This window comes from Mastigoproctus giganteus, chromosome 12 (genome assembly GCF_048544385.1).
Source record: "Mastigoproctus giganteus isolate SK-2022 chromosome 12, ASM4854438v1, whole genome shotgun sequence".
Classification (NCBI taxonomy): domain Eukaryota; kingdom Metazoa; phylum Arthropoda; class Arachnida; order Uropygi; family Thelyphonidae; genus Mastigoproctus; species Mastigoproctus giganteus.
The window spans coordinates 7,477,619-7,493,179 of NC_143586.1; the positions used below are offsets into that span (position 1 = coordinate 7,477,619).

Sequence of the window (15,561 nt, forward strand, 5' to 3'; positions counted from 1 at the left end):
CCTTGCAAACATGTCAACAGTCAACAATATCCAACCAATTTACTTAGTTACCTTTCCGTTCAATTAATCCACTATTTCACAATTAGGGCTAGATGCTCATTCAGTTGTTTACCTGTTTATTTTCTACCCCAAATAAGTCATACTCACAGCAATTTAACATTCACAATAATTCAAGGACAAAATTTTTACTTCCTACTACAGATTAACTTACTCTTAAATTGCATTACTCTGATCTCTATACTAAATTGAATTATCACTCCTTAAGTATTACACTCGTTCAAATATATATGTATATATATTTAGTACTTTGACATTCTCTCTTAAAATTTATAGCGTCCTCCTAGAGTCCTTTTCATTATTAAATTAGTTCCCCTTTTACAAATTATATTCTCAGTACTTATTCTAGCACTTACGCAATGGTCTGGTATTCCTCCCTGCTCGGTCTCTCTTCCTATCTGCTCGGGGTGAGGACTGGAAAGCGAAAGGTTGCTCATCCGGGGAACACAGTAATCTATCCTGGGTTTCTCTACCGGGTACTGCACGGCTGAAGATAATACCGGATCTTATCTCCTTTCTTCCTCCATCTGCGTTGCGTCCGAGGACTGGGATACCTTCCGGGTCGACTAGTCACTCAACTGCTCAATCGAGAAATTTGCCTCTAGGACGTTTCACCATTCTTCCTCCATAGACTGCATTAACTTCTTCAAGGGAACTATACTTCTGACTCTAGACTTTCACAAATTAAATTCTTATAATAAATTCACTCACTACAGCTTCCATCTCCCCAGGACTGCTTCCACCACCCAACTTAGATCACGACTCCTCTTCTCACTCTCTTCACCACAAGAACTCCTCTCCGAATGCTCCCAGTATCAATTTTTTTCCCTTCTCTCCTTTCTCTCAAAATTCCCACCGCTTTCTTCCTGGCCAATCGTTGACTTCCCCATCCTTTCCTACGTGATCCTATTCGTCTCCCTTCATTTCCGTGGGCGTGTTTTCTTTTTCCTAGTGTGACCGAACTTCCGTTAGTCTAGAAATTACTGGTACATTCTAGAAATTAAACGTAAGTTCCGGTCAGCTAAGAGAGTTTCAGGCTTTCTTTGTGACCTCACCCCCATTACTACGTCGCCCACACCTGTTAGAGGTCGAACCGTGAAATTTATTAATAGGGCCACTTCCGCACTCAGTGCCCTTTCTATAGAGTATAAGCTCCTGTCTTAAGTGGGGATATGTTTCGGTCTATTATACTTTTACTTACTCGCTTAAGGAATTCTTTACAACCGAGATTTAACTAACTGGGAGTGTTTGGACTAACCTTCGAATTTCAGTGTTTCTTAACAAATGATACTTGACTGAAACTAACTATATTCGCCACAATTAATTCTTCCAATATTTAACAAACTTTATAATTTATTGTAAGGCTGGGTCCTTACAAGTTCGTTCCAGCAATCAAGGACCCGCTGGCTAAAGGCAAATTTCCGCATATTTATTCTGCAACCATCCTTTCTCAATTTCAATTGATGCGCCCTCATGTGTGTATTCTTAGCAAGAGATAGAATCTCATCAGATTCGAGGTTGCTCGATCTATTCAAAGCTTTAAACACCTCGGTCAGATTATCTCGTAGGTGCCTAGTCTCCAGACACTGCAATTTGCATTATTTAAGCTTTTCTTGGTAAGCGCACCTCTTTGTTCCTCTCACAAATCTCGTTGCCCTTCTTTATACTCGCTCAAGCAACTCTACATCCTTCCTAAAATTAGTCTTCCAGAGCTGAATGCAGTACTCAAGGGATAATTACCTCCTTATTCCTGCTAGCAAAATTACTGTATATCATTGACAAAACCCCATTAGTTTATCTGCAGCCTGTCTGCATATGGATTCTAACCGACATTGATTTCTTAATCGTCCCTCCCCACCCCACTTTCAGTCATTGAGGCAACGTATAATCAAAACTATCAGCCCGAACGCTACTTACTCAACAAGGTAGTTTCCTCCTTCCATATTCTTCTCACCTCGATCGACAATCAGGCCGATAGAAGTTCTTCAACTTTCCGCGAAACTGATTGGTGGAGGCATCGATTTAATTAAGTGTACAGGAGGCTGGCTTGCCGATAGGATACGACCTCCGATAATGTTTCCCCCGCAATAATGAGCCTTGAAAGAGCACACCATCATTTATCTCAATAGCTAAAAAAGGAAAGAAAAAACTTACCGTGGAAAAGAGAAAACTCAAAAGGGATTTTAAGAATTTCTCCTCAGTAAGAAATTTGTCGGGATTCAGAGAAGGCTGTTCTGCTTAACCCATTACTTACTAAATGTATCTTCGACACGCATTTGTAATACAAAACGCAAAGCATCCGACGGCTACTGGTCAGTGGGAATTCACGGGGGTGTTGCAGTTGCTCGCTCTAACACCGCGAAACCATATCAGCGTATTTGTATAATGGATTGCTGAGAAAACGGCCTGTCATCCATCTCGGTCTGTCCACTCTCCACAATTCAGGAAGTGTACTATCAATATTCCGTAGGGGTTGCCTTGACAACGCGCAACGAAGTCGGTTACAAAAGCACTTTGAATTTTCATGAAATGCGTCGACTCAGTTTGAATTTCTGAGCCGCATGCATGGATGCTCTTCGCTGTTAGGCTGTGCGGAAAATGACAGACGTCAGAGGAGACGAGAGGGTGGGAAAGGGAGGGGTGGATAGAAAGCAGAGAAACACGCGCACGGCACGGTATACAAAGGTTAATTAAAATAATCAGTCACGCTCATCTAGCGATGACCTCCCCGTGGTTTCCAGCAAGTCTGAATATCTCAAAGATGAAACAGTTTCTCCTGTGGGTACATCGAAGTATCCGTCATCACAGGATTTTTAAAAAACAATCCCAAGTACACGTTGTCCACTTTGAACATTATACTGTGAAAAGTAATTGGACACTCCATCTACCTCCCACACTACTGACCTTATTCCTAACTGTACGGGGAGCATCTATGCAGAGGCAAGGGTGGGGGCTCAATCTTCAGGTATACGACACAGATGAAGCAGCAAAGCATTGTTGATCTTAAGACTGTGCTCCTAGAAGGAATGCTCAAAAGTTGTGAAACCCATTTATTTTTCGAAACAGTCTACCCTTCGGAGACAACACACTTTCTGGCATGACCCACTAACTTTCGTGACCAGCTCACGTAAAATTCAAAAAATTTTCACTCGAATCAGTTGCTGATTGCATCTATCACAGCATTGTCACTGTCGAATTTCTGTCCATTCCAGTCGTTTTTGAGATTTGGAAATAGAAACTAGTCCGATGGAGCCAAATTCGGCGAATAGGAAGGACGCTGTAATAGCTCGAACCCACAATCACACAGTGGTGCCTGAGTCACAAACGCTATGTGCGCTAGTGGATTGCCTTGATGCAAGGTGACTCCTTTTCCCGCACCTCTTGAGCTTAAAATTTCATTCCAAAACTTCTCGGCAGATTAGAATAATAATCCGCATCGATAAAAGTACCTCGTTCTAGGAAATCAATCATGATTTTTCTTTCTGCATTTCAGAAGATGGATGCCATGACTTTCCCAGCTTAAACAAAAGAACACTCGAAACTTTTTAGGAGGGGAGAAGAGGGATTCTACCATTGTTTCGACTGTTGTTTTGTTTCAAGATAGAAGCGGCGTACCAATTTCTCGTCCAAAGCGACATACTGTACCGCCCCCAAAACTAAGCTTTATTAGCTTTAAAATACATCACAATTCTCATGACAACGCTTCTCTTTCCTGCTTCTGATCTATATTCAGTGCTTTAAGGACCAACATCGAAGAAAGCTCCCTCACTCCTACAACACTCACCATTATGAGCTCACTCAGGGGAGATGCTGAATGTTGTCTCAATATGCTTCAATATTCGTCTGCAGTGTTGCATGATCAGATCATGAATGGCACCCGCAGGTGTCGACTCGGTCACAGGCCTTCCACTGACGGGTGCATCTTCAACACTGTTTCCTCCACGCCTTAATTCTGCAACCCAGTTTTTTGACCGTTGCTGAAGGACAAGGTTACCTTGATATTTGCCGCATGTCTTCATGAATTTCTTTTGTCAACATTCCCTTTAAATGAAGTTCCTCGATGACTGCGCGGTGAGTGCAGTCATTGAGTAACTTAATTGAGTTATCAGTTGAGTTACACAAGGGTCACAGCACAGCACAGATTGGCAATATTGTCTTTCATGAAAAACTTTACGATCTATAGTGGGCTAAAAAAATTTCAACCTTCCCTCGTATGTGAAGTAAAGTTGTGGCCAGACAGTCCTTGAAGAAAACGAACACTGAAATAGCCAGGTAAACAGCATTTGGTAGTACTGGGGATATTAGGAAGTTGTTTACCAAAAAGAGAAATTGTCTATTGAGGATGTGCGGCATTGAGAATCGGTAGCGCACGTATCTTACCCACTACCACCTATTATCAATGAAAATCCTCCTCCTCACGGTCAGAATAGTGCCCTATGCTTCGCACGCGGGTGGAAAATTCGGGAATTCAAAACCCCATCAATGACAGGTGGAATTTGAACTGTTTTCACAGGTGACTGAGCAACTCGGGTCTTTCGTCCAAAGAGGCATCTGGGCTGAAGAATACAGACAAATATACTGACGCCTCATAATCTTAGTTGCATTGGTGCTTAACTGACACACCTAATGGTTGTAAAGACTGCGCTAGCTGCAGCTTTAGTGTGTCATACTTATAAGTCAGAGATGATCAGTTGCTGCGATTTAAAGAATTTACTCTAAATTATCGAGAAATTCACCCCATGACCTTTAGACTTACTTGGTCGACTTTAAAAAGGAAATTATTGTCTGGCGTAAGAACTTTTAACTTAAAATTCAAGTGGAGAAGTTCAGTCTTTTAGAAATCACAAACTTTTCTTAGAAACTTCGATGGAAAAACAACCGGATATTGAAAAAGTTCGTCAGATACTGATGACGCTTGCATGGGAAATTGCTTCTCTGTGTCAGTAGTTTTGCGGGGCGGTGTGTGGCTCTTTTTTTTTTAAATAGAAAGATAATTGTTCGAGACATTTCCTACTGTGCCCAACTCATTTTCATGGAAACACTGCATTCTGTAGACTCAGATCGATCTTTCCGTGTCGGATGACAGATTTCTTAGCGATGTACTTCTGTGCCCTAATTTTATTATAAATAACCCTTTCTGTACCATAATGATGATCGATGGATTTGTCGATAAAGGTGAACTTTGTTCTATGCTAACTCTTTGGTTTGTTGTAAGTTTATCAAGAGCTGAATAGAGGTTTGTCGCAAGAAAGGTTTCAGAATGTCTTTAGACAGTTAATGGATCTTGAGAAAGAATCGCTGCTGGTATTAATATAATTTGCAAACACGCTCATCGGCCAAATAAAAGAAAATAAGTGTCGTAGAAATGTTAATTATCGAAACAAGCTGTTAAGTAGTTAAATTATGCAAAGACCCACACATGTCGTTCTATTAAGTGAAAAGAATGCGAACGCATTTAGGGTTGAACCCAGCTTTAATGAAATAAACGTCATCTCTGTCAGTAGAAAATGTTATAAAAGGAACAAATTATGTCAGCCGTGAATACGGCAGGGCAATTAATATCTGAGTATATTTAATAAGTTTATTGTTTTGTTTATTGAGTGATCAATCTCAGGATATCGTGTTTGATTTCCCAAAACATCACGGGATAAACAGAAGATTTTAATGGATGTATAAGTTTTGGATGCCCATAACCAAACTTTTCTATAGTATGGCCGTCATTCAGTGTAGCCACGTGTTCTGGAGCTCCTGAATGTTGAGTTATTTTAATGTGTTTAAAGTGTTTTCTTCCACCGGAAAAGAGTGCCAGCTCAAAGAACTTCGCAAGAGGATTACGTGGGTGAGAAATTTTTGTTATTACGAGGGTTATCTTGTCTGTACTCTCTCGTCATCTACCTAATCCCTTTAGGCTTAGCATTCTGCTAACGCTTTGCTGTAGTCACACACGCATTGTTCACAGTTAGGCCTAGTGGATATTGCTGGGAATACGTTCATAAAGTTTTGAATTGGAGCAAGTGCGTGCGCGTACAGTGTGTGGCAGCCTGCGAATGAGCTCCGATTAAAGTTAAGATACAGAGTGCATGCGCGAGTAGTGTAAGTTCGCCCTGAACGAAGTTCTCTCTATATCATGCAATAATAGTGTTTCTTATTCTCGCAAGTATGCAATTTATATCAGATGGTTCGTCTCATCGTCGCAGATCCCATAGTCACGTCTTCTGAATATGATTGTTTTCAGGTAATCTTCTATATTAATTTTATTTGAAACTATCGCTTAGTACAGTATATAGAAGTTGCTCAAAGCCTATCTAACCCCGTTTCTGAATGCTAGAAGAACAAGGTCAAAGGGGTGCCTAATACGCTAATTCCCAAGAGTAACCTTTTGCTAAAGGGCAGTAAAGTTAATCCTTGCCGAAAACTTTACAGAACATTCCCTTGGTTGAACATTTTTGATCACGCAGTTTGTGGAAACTGAACTTAAAGCTGTGGAAAGAGAATACTCAACGAAAAATGCCAAATAATCAATTCAACTGCGCTATCTGTAAGGTGGTGAAATCAGCTGTATTTCTGAGCTGTCTTTCGTGCAAGAGGGGATTTTGTAAGCCGTGTACCCCCACAGTGTTATGGAAACTGAATAAAGAACGGAGAAAGGTGTGGACATGTGATATTTGTAACAGAACGAGCGAAATCAACAGAGAGAATGAAACCGTAAACCCACGGAAAGCAGACAGCAGCATCCTAGACACTGACCTCGACAAATTCACATCACTGACGTCATTACCGCCTGCCGAACCTTCTGACTGTGTTGTTACTAACGAAACGGAACAGAGATTGCTTGTAATGGTTCCAACACAAAAACTATTATGCCTGAAAGCCCGATGGCCAATACTGACCAAGTAATCACCAAGGATTTAATTAGTAGAAGCCTTAGAGAAATCATCACTGAACACACGAGAACTATCACAGCCCTACAAACAGATAATGCAAGGATTACGTTAGGCAAGATGGAAAGAATTTTTGAATGCGTCGCTGATCTCTTCACTGAAAACCAGTTTCTGCGGGCTCAAAACTTAGAGATCCTGCAAGAAGTATCTCATCTGAAGAGCCAACTTGAAGAACTTAAGAGCATGACTATGAATACTTTCACTTCGAAGCCTGGCCACGGTGCAGGATTCCCATTCACCTCTTCTATACCCACCAATGGGATGACACATAACGAGAATGATGTAACAGCATACAATCAGACTTCCGCACTGAAAAAGAACCCAATGCGGAATCAAAAAGAAACCTATGAGGTATCAACTTATGAAAGTAACGCTGCAAGTGTAGATCCCCTAGCTCTCTTTACAGCAGGCCGAACATGCACACCTCACAAGCTTGACGCACCGAATCAAATTTTGGATAGATCCATGATTACAAATACCATTCATCCCAATTCTGTTAGTAGACACTGTCAGGAAACTCCTACAGAAACTCACCTTGGCCCCCACTCGTGGGCTGAGGTTGTCGCCGGGCCGTCCCCTCACGTATCCAAAGGAAACACAACGAAGGAAAAGCGCCAAACGGCAAGGATGGTACCTGACACCCGAAGAAACAAGAGATCGAGAAGATCACATATAACTGGGACAGCCCCAACTACTTGGCTCAAGACTAGTGGCAACGTAGCACACGTCGACCAACAACCAACAATTAAAATTTTAATTAATGATATTGAAATTTCGCAAGATTATTTAATGAAAAAACTTTCGAGCCTACAGACCAGTAAGGCTCCTGGAGTTGATGGAATATACCCTATAATCTTAAGAGAGGCGGCAAGCGAGTGCATTGAACCATTGAGGCTAATTATGCGAGCATCACTAGACTCTGGGGAGATTCCCTTGGATTGGAAAAGTGCAAATGTATCTCCCATACATAAGGGTGGCTCTAAAAGTGAAGTTGGAAATTATCGACCTGTCAGTCTGACTTCAGTAGTAGGGAAAATCATGGAGGCAATGATCAAGGGTGGAATTCAGGATCATTTGGATCGAATTGAAATTCTCAAGGATACTCAGCATGGTTTTGTAAAGGGAAAATCATGTTTAACAAATCTGGTTCGCTATTTCGAAAGGGTCATTCACGAGCTGGATTTAGGGAATAATTTCGACATTGTTTATTTAGATTTCAGCAAAGCTTTTGACTCAGTCCCACATGAGCGGTTGCTTTATAAGCTGGAACAGGTTGGAATCACTGGGAAAATCCTTAGATGGATAGAAGGATGGCTTCAGGGCAGGAGGCAGAGGGTTGTGATAAATGGCTATTCTCAGATTGGGTTGATGTAAGAAGTGGGGTTCCCCAAGGATCATTATTAGGACCACTGTTGTTTTTAATTTTCATAAACGACATTGATGAAGGGATAGAGGGCGTGATGTCTAAATTTGCAGATGATGTTAAAATTGGTAGAGTAGTTAATGATCACTGTCAAGCTGAGCTTCTTCAGAGAGACCTAGATAGACTTCAGGAATGGTCAGAAAAATGGCAGCTGTGCTTTAATCCAACAAAGTGTAAGGTATTACACCTGGGAAACAGTAAACTTATTCACTTGGTGGAGTTCAACTAAACCCAGTACTGGAGGAAAGGGACTTGGGTGTTACGATACGGTCAGACATGAAATTCTCTGAGCATTGTAAACAGGTTGCAAGGAAGGCCCATGGTGTCCTATCGATGATCTATCGAACTTTTGCAAGTAGAGATAGGGACGTGATAATCCCATTATATAAGGCTTATGTTAGACCACACTTGGAATACTGTGTTCAAGTATGGAGACCGCACCTAAAGAAAGACATCGAGCTTCTTGAAAGGGTGCAAAGAAGGGTAACTCGCCTGGTGAGATCGGCAAAAGGGCGTCCTTATGAAGAAAGACTTCGAATATGTGGGTTGCAGAGTTTGGAAACTAGACACCTTAGAGGAGATTTGATTGAGGTGTTTAAGGCTCTGAGAGGCATCAGTAAAATGAATGAGGACAAAATTTTCAAGATTATAAATGATGCTAGAACTAGGGGACATAAATTCAAGTTACGGGGGGAAATGTTTAGATTGGACTGCAGGAAGTTTTATTTTAGCCAGCGAGTTATAAATTACTGGAATAAGTTGCCTTCATGGGTGGTGGAGGCCGACAGCTTGGGGAAATTCAAAGGTCATCTGGATAGTACTTTCGGGTAAGGGAAGCGCATAGGATGATAGGTTTAATTTCCTTTTTATTTATATTTTATTTTATTTATATATATATTTTTATTTATTAATTATTATTATTTAGTTATTTATTTTATTTATTTATTTATTTTTATCATTGTTTTGTTTGGATTTTTTTTTTTTTTTTTTTTTGGCTGGTGCAGCATAAGCCATAGGCTTTCTTGCACCATGCGGCCGTTACTAATACTAATACTAATACTAACCCACTCGCAAAAGCCTATTCATCTCACGATTGGCTCCACACACAACCTCTGAGCAAGTTAAAATGGCATAAGTGATAATTTGAATATATCCGTTGATGTATACCAACTACCCACAAAATGGCCTTCTTATTCATCTTTCAGATTAGACTGCAACAGTACCCAATATAAAATCCTGTGTCAGCCATCCACTTGGCCTCAAGGGCTCCTCATCAGGCCCTACTTTCAATCCTCGCCTCCCCCCCCCACCAGACTTCAGAGGCACAGCCAATCAAGTCACGGTCACATTCAGGGTCCAGTCAAACCCACTAGCTGACTCACTACCGAAATCATGAATGGAAGCCAATTCACAATAATTCCTGTTAGGATATCTGAAAGAAACGCCTTAAAAAAAGAGAGAAAAAGACCGCAGAGGGTATTAAGGAATATCCCCAGACATAATAGCATCTCTATATTCTATCAGAATGCCCGTAGCATCCGTAACAAGCTTGAAACTGTAGAAGAGCTTCTACTTTCGCACAAGTTTGATGTGCTCTGCATAACAGAAACCTGGCTTGGCCGAAATGAGGAGCATTTTCCATATGCAGTGTCGGCTGGATATAATGTGATTCTCTGCTCCCGACAGGACAAAAGGGGAGGTGGAGTGGGACTCTTCTGCAAAACACCGCACATACTTGTTACTAAGAATTATAAAAGTCAGTCCACTAAGTTCGAAGGGCTAATTGTGTCATGCGAATTTAAATCTGCTCGCATTGATTTTGCAGTTATATACACCCCTCCAGGACCCGATGCTGAAACCGCCGACGAGATAACTAATTGGCTCATTCATGGGCTCCATCACTCAGCAAGGCATCTTATCTGTGGAGACTTTAACTTTTCCCCTCAACTTGTTCATCTTCAGTCCAGATTGCTAAATAACCTTCACCCATTAGGAATCCATCTGATTAATAATCTCCCGACCAGAGGTGATCACCATCTTGATCTTGTGCTATTATCAAGCAATTGTGAACTTGATTCTACAACAGAAATAGCTTTTCAATCTGATCACATGCCAATTTTAATTAACTTATATTTTCCGACTCCAAATTACAACGTCTCGACTCAGGTCCACACCATGATAATAACGAGCCCAAAATTACTTAACATTACTAAATGTCTAGAAGCAGCCACTGCAATTCCTTGGAATGCACTTGAGCAATGTGATAATCAACTTGCCTTAGACCTTTTAACTCGCTGGCTCATCACAATTTCTAATTATGCAGCCTCAAAGAAAATAAGGATCTCTGAACGTACGAGAGGATGGTGGACTCCTGAGCTGAGCAACAGGTTTAAGCTTAAACAGGAACTGTACAAACAGTGGAAAATGACAGGACTAGCTCCAGACCGAATTGCGTACTCCAAAGGACAAACAAGCTTCAACCGCCTCAAGTCTCAAGCCATAAAACATCACATTGAAACCACACTCCATAAGGGCTGTCCATCATACCGACAGAAATACTGTGAACTCCCTCCACAGTTTGATCCTGAAAGTTGGATGGACTTTATTGCACGAGTTCAGCAAAACCAACATGAGCCCAGTGATATTCCCATGTCTGATGATGATGTGCCCAGAGATGCACTTGAAACCATTGAATTAACAAGACAAGACCTTTTATCTGCGATTAATAAGTTGCCTGCAACTGTACAGCGGGAATCGACAAAGTACCACAATTTATCATTAAATGTTTGAGCCCATTTCTAAGTGATCCCCTCCTAATAATTTTCAATAGCATATTAAAAGGAGAATTTTCCCCTCCAATATGGAATTTATATTCTGTTAGGCCACTCCCAAAAGTTTCCAAGCCAACTGAAGCCAGGCACTTTAGACCCATCTCTCGTTCCTCGTGTCTATTGAAATTACTTGAAAAAACAGTACTGAAAACACTTACCATGCACATTCTCCCGCACAGGCCCCAGCAAATTCATTATTCGTTGCAAAACATATCAACAGTTAGTAACCTGATCATGACTACTAATGCAATCCTTGGATCATTTGAGGAGAAAGAAGAAATGGCAATCACATATCTTGATCTACAAGCTGCGTTCGATAGTGTTCACATCCCAGCCTTGCTCAAACTCCTTCGAAATTACTATCACATCACAGGCCCAGTATTGAAGTTTCTGACATCCCTTCTTCAGAATAGAATCATCCAAATGTACACAGGAAAACAAAGGTATACTAGACAAATACATGCAGGCGTTCTTTTCACTGCTATCATCTACCCACTAATACACAATAGAACAGATATGATATCATATGCAGATGATTTAAAGATCTTCACAAAAATAAATTTGACCGATGAAGCCAAAAACGCCACAGTAACAATCAACAAGACCTTATCAGAAGTACAGCAGTACCTCACGAATTTTGACCTGCAAGTGAACCCTGAGAAATCTGCCATCATGGTATTCTCACTTAAACCCATACCAACCGTAATTCAGCCTGCGATTGACGGAGTCCCGATCCCCTGCGTTGAAAAGAAAAGAGATCTGGGTGTAATCTTCGACAGAAAATTACGATTCCATCACCATATAGAAGAACTCTGTGCTAAATTCAACAAGAAACGGTGGGTTGCCAAGCAGCACTTGCTACACATTTACAACACAAACCTGATAGAAATGTATATCAGGATGATAGACACCACAATTAAACCATTAAAAGCCGCTGAATACTGGCTCCTGAAGTGGGCAACCTGGAAGGTTGCCCACTTCAGGAGCCACAAATGCTGTGGTGGGAGTGTCATCTCCCACCACAGCAGCGCACAACACCGATGGCCAAAGCGCTGAATTTAACCAGGTTTTCAGCATTAATGCACGAGAGAAGACTCATCTTCACCGTAAAAATGATTGACGGGAGAGTCTCAGCACCCAACGTTTGGGACACCGTGTGCTGGCGGATTCCCCAACCAGCTCTCCGCTCCACTCCCAAGCTTCTTACTTTTCCATCGAGACTACATTTGAAAGATCGGTTCCTCCCTTATCAGAAGCTCCATCTGGTTCAATCCCTGGATGCTGACTTACTTAAAATCATAGATGATAAAAAGTATAGACGGATCATCCTAGATCTGCACGTGGTCTCCAGAACTACCAACTGATCTCAGGTCGTTATGGCGGGGCAAGAGACTCTCAGAAAACTGGACTCGAGGAAAATCTTTTGTTATCACAATTTGTTATTTTTGTTATTTTGTATTAGTTTTCCTTTCAAGTCAATGTTATCTGCTATGAGTACTTTTTTTTTTTTTATATAATTCGCCTATAATTAATCTTTACAATTCCTTTATTATCTCTGCCGCTTGTTAACCCCTGGCATGGTGCCGTGAAGGGTATTGTATGGTCGTGGTACCTGCGTGTACCGGTGAACTGTACAATAAAGATCTTATTTATTCATTTATTTATTTATTTTATAATAAGTTTAAAATCCGGTTGTAAGAATTCTCACGTCTGCGTATGCGAGGATAAGTATAGCCAATGACTTCCTTCCTATGCGCATTTAGTCCGTTTATGGTAAAATGGAAAGTAAGCGTTTGCTTTTCTTCGAGCTGACAGGTTTTGGTAGTTCAGATGCTCGGACCATGCAATCCAAATAACATATAACTATCACTTGACGAATCTGGCTAAAGTTTATTAGATATTATTATTATCAGTTTATTTATCTAACACCCCTGGACAATATCTAGGATGGTGACTCGTACAGACAACAAATCAGATATCAAGAAAGAAAATACATAAGAATAAATACATAAAGCCGAAAAGTCAAAAAGCAAAATTAATAACATTATGAACGAATCTCATAGAATTTCCGCAGAACGGAATTTCTCGAGTCCTCACACAGTCTTTTGAAGACACAAAAATCATTCATTACAGATGATCAAGAGTTCAAATTCCAAAGAAATTAAAACTCTCCTCCTCATTAAATTTGTAGTGTAGTGTACAATTCCACTGCAATCAGCTTCCTGTAGGTTTTGTCATTGCAGTACCTGTTCGGGCCGATTTTGAAGTCTCTAAAGAGCTCCAGAGTATTCGCAGGAAACAGCCGCCTTAATCCCTCCGTGTGATGGAGAGCGCTTCGGAGACTATGAGGTTAGTGGAGCCGGACCAAGGACGTGGCCTGACCACAATATTATCAATTTGAGGGGCATCTAAACTCCCAGTCACAAGTTGTGCAAGGGTACAGATGTTAAGCATGGTGACCATCTGAATCCACGGAGCAACATTCAAGTTTGCATATAGAATGGCTTGCTTTTGAAACTTAAAGGGATTCACGGTAATCCTGTTCAACCACCGGAGCACACAGTATTCCAAGCTGAGAAACTTCATAATATATATTTGGGGCAGAGGACCAAATAATTGAGGCATAGAAGGAAACAGGAACGTTACATCTTTAGATGTATTGGGTCACTAGTTGTTGATTCCGAATCCCAGTTATCTCTTGTCTTACAGCCCAAATGGCAGCGAGAGTTGCTGTTTTTAAAGTGCCTTTTTAAAGTAAGGCCCTCATCCCACGTCACTCCAAGGTCAGTAGGTGCTGACTTTCCTAATCTGTGCTCCGTTAATAAATAATTTGATTCTATTCTTTTTCTTCTTATTAGTTATTGTCATTTGTGCTGACCTGTCATAGTAAGCCATCAACCAATCTTAACTAACTATAAATGCAGTTCATGAAGCTTAGCGTTGGCGTGGGAATTGACATCGGACAAAAAGTTCGTTCGATAGAGACAACAAAATACTTAATGTCATCGGGATAAGAAATACAACTATGCTTCTGCGCTAGAAAAGGTTCCAGGGCGGTCGCGAAAAGCAAAGCTGATAAAACAATATCTTTCCAATACTTCGAGTGACTTGCGAAAACTGCTTACTCCAACAAACTCATGAGTATGCCTTTCATTGGCCTGCACAAATTAATGAGTGAGCATGTGCTAACCAATCAGCCTGAGTACGTAGGAGTAACCTTGCTGGCTGATCATTTAAGTTAAGGATTGGCAGCGCCATCGCACACACACTCAAGTTTTGGCGAACATTCGTCAGATGGCAGGAGAGTGAGTGTATGTTCACGAATACGTCAACACAGTTGCAAGAGTTGATGTTGTCTGATAGTACAGATTAAAGTGTTTAAAACAAATTTAAAAATTATGGAGCACATCCGTTTGATAAATATGGTGCTTTCTGGTCTTTCTCTAATAAAAAAGGAGGAAAAGAAAAGAAAAGAATACACGCAAACTCTCATCCGTCCAAGTCGTTGCTCTTCAACTTTAGCTAAGGATAAATTTCGCTTACTGACGTCCATTTTTGTCCTCAGTCGATCCCAAAAAACAAGAAAAAGCAAAGTAACAAATCATTAAGTGATCGCACATCTTCTGAAGTAACGGAAATCCATTAACAACTACAATAAATTACACTAAAACCACCATCTTAATTAGTTTGCAGTCACGTTATCATCTCTATTTTTTTCTGGAAAAAAAAAAACTTGACAGTAATGTATTGGTTCTGAAAAACCACCGATCGAGTAGCTACTCCTCTCCCTTTCTAGCTGTTTATCACAAGATCGGAAGTTTTTGCTTGGAGTAACATTAACCTCTAACCTTTAAGAGCTAAATCGGTTTTCTTCAGTCATTCCAACCAATACTGTATTAGAATTTCCACAAGATAGTCTCTTTTAAGTTCCCGGTGACTGCAGCCGCAGAGTTTTGCCAAATTGGTACCGGGATTATAGAATTAACAGTATTTGCAAAGACAAATGGATATATTAAGAAGGTTAACGTATAACCTATTATATTTTAGGTAATTATTTACTTCTATTTTCAGTTGGATGTTAAAAACTATTGCATCGTGAAGGTGTCTTCTTCGCATTACTCTGTTGCAGTGCAGAGAAGACACATTTGCCCGTGGAAGACAATTTGCCTGTGGAAATAATTTTACTAAGAGCAGATACTAACCAACCAAACGCTCTGTTGTCTCTTTAATAGATGTTATTTAGAGAGCAAAGATTCTGGAGAAATTCTTGAAGCCATAATTGCTCTTAAATTTTAGGAAAACTCTTGGA

At 40.6% G+C, this 15,561-nt stretch overlaps 1 protein-coding gene across 1 annotated transcript in view; it reads right to left on the reverse strand.

The window, feature by feature from the left end:
• The window catches only part of LOC150076657 (allatostatin-A receptor-like), a 193,699-nt gene that overhangs the window by 102,928 nt on the left and 75,210 nt on the right, over window positions 1-15,561 (reverse strand). The gene's annotated exons all lie outside the window — the stretch shown is intronic.